The sequence below is a fragment of the Rattus rattus genome, chromosome 3 (genome assembly GCF_011064425.1).
Source record: "Rattus rattus isolate New Zealand chromosome 3, Rrattus_CSIRO_v1, whole genome shotgun sequence".
In the NCBI taxonomy this organism is placed as follows: Eukaryota; Metazoa; Chordata; class Mammalia; order Rodentia; family Muridae; genus Rattus; species Rattus rattus.
This window is the reverse complement of record NC_046156.1, coordinates 100717710-100723186: the sequence shown is the minus strand read 5'-3', so window position 1 is coordinate 100723186 and position 5477 is coordinate 100717710. Positions and strand designations below refer to the sequence as shown.

At 40.4% G+C, this 5477-nt stretch overlaps 1 pseudogene; it reads left to right on the top strand.

The window, feature by feature from the left end:
• The first annotated feature begins 1235 nt into the window (after positions 1–1235).
• Positions 1236–1698, top strand: LOC116895490 (annotated as a pseudogene).
• Positions 1699–5477: the final 3779 nt, after the last annotated feature.

The following is a 5477-nucleotide window of genomic DNA, read 5'->3' as shown; positions in this document are numbered from 1 at the left end:
TATAAAAATATCCACTTACTAATTTGCAAATCCTTGTATTCTTGGACAATGGGGAAAAATGTAGAACACTTTGTTCAAAAATGTGATGCTGTCTTGAGGGGCAGACATATTTGCAGTTGTTTCAGTTGTGAATTGGCTGAGCCACTTCTCCCCACCATGAAACGCATGCATTTAATATGTACTTTATGTGCGTGAGTGTTTTGCCTGTATTATGTGCACTGTGTGTGCCTTTATGCCTGTGGAGGTTAGAAGAGGGTGTCGGCTTCATTGGACAGATGGCTACAGATGGTTGTGATCTACAGTGTGGGTGCTAAGAACTGAACCCAGGTCCTCTGCAAGAGCAGCCAGTGCTCTAAACCACTGAGCAATTTCTCCAACCCCTGAAAATAAATTAGAATTTGGAAAAACATGCAACTAAAATATATCATAATTTGATAGTGGATAATGAAATATGCCAACATTCGGATGGTGCCGGGAACTGTATTTCTAATGACCAATGAGTGATGCTTCAAAATCCTTCATGGGTCTTAACAAATCATTTCTTTAAAGCAGGAAAAGAATTGTAACCCAACAGTGAATAAAATCTTCTAATATCTTACCTCTCATTGGAGCTAATCTCTATGAGGCTGAACACTAATGAGATTTGGGGGTCATACTAAAAAGATGATTCACAATTACTGGGGAAAGGCTATTAAAATGCTTCAACCCTTTCCAATTTGTATCTGTGTGATGCCAGGTTTTCTTTAAGTATTTCAACCAAATGCAGCATTACTGCAGACCAGAAGCAAATGTGCAAACTCCCTGCCTTGTGTTAGAAATGAGAAGATTTGCCAAAAAATGTAAAACAATATTGACCTTCTCACTAAATTTGTAAATTAGTTGTTGTGGGAGATTATTTTACACAAGTTAAAACAATACAACTTTTACAATGTCCTCAAATTGAATTTCTTTTTTAAAGATTTATTAATTTATTATATATATATGAGTTCACTACTTCTGTCTTCACATATACCAGAAGAGGGCATCACAGATGGTTGTGAGCCACCATGTGGTTCTTGGGAACTGAGCTCAGGACCTCTGGAAGAGCAGCTAGGGTATATGCAGATAGAGCATTCTTACACATAAAATAAATAAATAAATCTTTTTAAAAAATGTATCTAGGCTCTTGGTTGTGATGCTGAAGCTCCTTGTAGGTCGCTGTGCTTGGCCTCTACTAGACTCTGTGTGGTTCCACAATGCCTAAGAAAGCCGGTGCAACAGGCAAGCGTAAAAAGCCAAACCAAGGAACCAGAGACACCACCTCCCCCCTACAGGGCCTGCAGCAACTGATTCTAAAGGCTTTGTCACCATAGCCATCCATGCCAAACCCGGCTCCAAACAGAATGCTGTGACAGATCTGAACACCCAGGCCGTTGGTGTGGCATCGCGGCACCTCCATCTCAGGGAGAGGCAAATGCAGAGCTCTGTTGGTACCTTTCCAAGGTCTTGGACCTCAGGAAGAGTGACGTGGCTCTGGATAAGGGCGGTAAATCTAGGGAAAAGGTGGTGAAGCTCTTGGCCTCTACAGAGGCCAAGGCTCAAGGCCTCCAGAGGAGGTCTTGGAGAAGCTGAGAACAGAAACTGAAAAAAAGAAATAAAGGCGAGAAATGGCGTGTACTTCCTGAGAAATGGTGTGTACTTCCTGAGAAATGGCGTGCACTTCCTTGTGGGCTCTCATGAGAGTAGAGGGGCTACACAGGAAAATGTACATCGGTGCCTGGCCATGGAGAGAGGAATACATAGATGAAGTCAGACTAATAAAAGGAGAAAATATAAATCTACACAGACTCTCAAATCCCTCACTGTGGGAGCTGGGGAGACAGCTCAGTGGCGAAGAGCGTTTGTCGCTCTTCCAGGAGACGAGGCTCAGCTCCCAACAGTTTGTGTGATACTGGAGGCTCACAAACTCCAGTTCAGGATGTCGCCATTCTTTCTGGCCTCTGAGGCCACTGCAGACCTGTAGTTCATACATGTGCATTTCAGGCACACACACTAAGTAAACCTTTAAATCCCTGAGTGCAGACAGCCTGGAATATATCACTCTAATTTCATGGGATTACAACGGAACAGCTGCTGTCCACGATGGAGCTCCTGATCTGCAGGCATTGGGAGATGAGCTGAAGATCACCACACAGAGGATGACGGGAAACCAACTCCCCGGACTCCAAGTGAAGTGCTTCTAGCCTCGTAGCTCCCCACAGTGTTTCTGGAGTTCTGGGGTCTTCTGATTCTGTTTACAACTGGGAAAACCTTTTGTATTGCTTCTATTTTAAGTTTTGTTTTTAATGCAAAAGTGTTTTCTTTATATCTTTTAATGATCACATGGAACATTTTGTGGAAAAGTAAATAATCATGAAGACATGTAACTTATTGTCAGATACTTTCGGAGCCTTGTAAACTTTCAAACCTAGAAGTTCTTAGGAGTCTCCAAAGATCTTAAAAGAGTAAAGAAGTGTCTAGAGCAATGACTAGCAGTTAAGAGTGCTTACTGCTCTTGGAGAGGACATGAGTTCAATTCCCAGCAACCCAACATGGAATGGCTCACAACTGCCTGTAACTCCAGTTCAAGAGATCCAATGCCTCTGGTCTGAGGGCATCCACACTCATGTGTGCATACACAGACACATACCTGCAGAGATAGAGACAAATACATATATAATTGAAAATAACTTTTAAAAAATGACAAAGATGTCCTGGAAGTTCTTTTCATTGTTTGTTAAGCCCATCAGAAATCAGTTGGGAGTGTATCCTGATGTGCATGAAGCCTTGGGTTCAGTCCCCAGCCTTGTGTAATCTGGTTGTGGTTGTATACTCTTAGAGTCCCAGCACTTTGGAGCTGAGGGCAGGAGGATGAGAAGTTCAAGGTTCCTTTACATAATAGAGTTCCAGGGCAGCCCAGGGCACATGCACCTATATATCTAGATCTGTATAGATAATGTGTATATGTTGCTCAATAACACAAGTATGTGTATATATAGCTGAAAAGATAATAAACATATCTCATATGTTTGAAAAAATGTATCTAAACTTGAGAATCAGCAATCTTGCTTATATTTGATGACACTTTAATTGAAGGCCCTATTAATTAGTTGGTAGAAAAATGAGACACAAGTTCCAAGCTTCTACAATTACTGTTGATTGGTTATTCTGCATAGTATGGGTTTTTAACCCCTTTTATTTGCACTCTGCACCCTTACTTTCCCTCCCCAGTTTAATCCATGTGTTATCTATTTGATTTTCCTTGTTTTTGTTATCTTTGACTTTTGTTTGCCTTATTTCCCTTCCTATGCATTTATTTGTAATTCTTGGACTTTCTCATGTGTATTTCTACCTTAAATGATAGCTAAGTCTTTCTCTTCCTTAAATCAATTTATAAAGAAAATATTTGATGATAATTAATTTTGGTTAAAAATAAAGTCACCTTAAGAGTTATTTTTATTTTATTTGTATAAGTGTTTGTCTGAATGTGTATCTGCACCATGTGGGTGCAGGGCTGGAAATGCTGAGAAGAAAGCATCCGATCTCTTGGAATTGGAATTCTGGAAGGTGATGAACTGTCGCATCTGTAATGGGAACCAAACCTGGGTCCTCCGGAAGGACAGGCAGTCCTTTTAACCACCACTGTTTCTCCAGTCCCAAGGAAGACATGCTATACATTTGGGGAAATAGCTGTTTCGTTTGGAAGTCGATGGAACAAAACTTCTTTCTTCTAAAGTGAGATCTTTCTCCTGATCTAGCGTTCTCAGTAGTGTGTGCGTTTGATTACTGATACTCATCTTGTACCTGAGAGGTTAGTAAGTAAATACTAACTTAGTCATGATGTGTTCATACTCTTTCAATAAACATGTCTTAAAGAAATGTTTGCATTGGACTGGGTAGTTTGTTGATGTAAGGAAAGAAGTTCCGGGTGGGAGGTCCTTAACTGCACTGATATATTGTAATTCCAAGTCAGGTTCAGAAACAGATGCTAAAGCTCACAGGACATGAAGAATATTCATGTTGCATAAGTAAATAATCTAGGACTATCCAACTACAACTAGGATGGGATTTCGGGATCTGAGAAAGCTTTTTAATGCAGTTTTCCTTCACAATTGTTCAGGTGTTACAGTAAATGAATGTTAATAAAGTCAGACAGATGGGAACAGGGCTGAGTACAGATTTAATGTCAGTGTGGGGTCGCCCTGCAAGTGCTGACAGGCACAGCACTAAGCATAGCAAACCTACTTTTCAGTCAATGGTGAGAATCATCTCAAAGGAGCTTAACATTTCCATTCACAATCAGTGTCAGCAAGTTATACACAAAATTCAGTGACAGCATTTAGGCTGGAGTTCACTTGAACTCCATGGGTCACAGTTTAGAAACTTGAAACATTCACATCCAGCAGCTACCAAATGAACGCTATGGTCAATTTCAATCCAACTTTGATTTTACTTAATATTTCTTTAAGCATTTACAAATGTCTAGTCTTTGATTTGCTCCCAGTGTTTGTGTGCATGCTCACGCGCGCGCACACAAGCACACACACACACACACACACACACACACACACACACACACACCCTGTGTACATCCTTCCTTCCTTCATGGTGTCCTTCCTATAACATTCACTGGACTGCTCATGAAGATTCTCCCTAAAAGTCATTTCCTCATTTAGGAATAAAGTCTGTGTATGTTTTTGCTCCATTTTAAATTATTCTAGGGGTTTTAGTTGGGTAGTAATTCTGTTTTGGATTTATGCCTCATTTATATGAAGAATTGTTTGTATTCTTCTGAAAAACAAAATGAAACCAAAATGCTTAAAAAATGGTTAGTGTCCTTAATGTTTTTGATACTTATTCCATGATAAATTACTACTGTGTATACAAGGAAACTAAAGGCAGAATTTAAATTATTAGTTTATGTGCTGTTCAACTTCTTATTTAAAGAGCGTTCTCTCTGAGTGTAGACTAGACTTCCTGTGTGCTTGGTTGGGCAGCATGGATGATTAAAGTATAAGAAAGAAATAGCAAAGCTAGGCGTGATGGTGCACGCCTGTGACCCCAGCTCTCCCGGATGGAAGCAGAGGGTTCTCAAGCTGGAGACCAGTTTGTACCCCTTAGTGAGACCCTGCCTTGAGCACCACTACCACCAAACAAAAGCAATACAGAGAACTTTCGGTTGATAAACATACTTGATTTTTCTTACAGTAGCATTTGCATGCACGCCCATGTCTGTCAAAGCTCACTAGATACCCTATTTGGACTTCGTTTTCCTTCTCTTGTAAGTTACATCCCAGTACATCTATAGGGGGTGGGACACTGGGAGAGTCAGAGGAAAAGACACTCTTTCTAACTGTGTGACTGGGCTGTTTCTAGTCATGTCATCCAGTGAGTTCAGAGAAATACCAGAAAGATAATTTTAGATACATTTTTGGTTTGGGGGCAATGTTTTGTGTTAC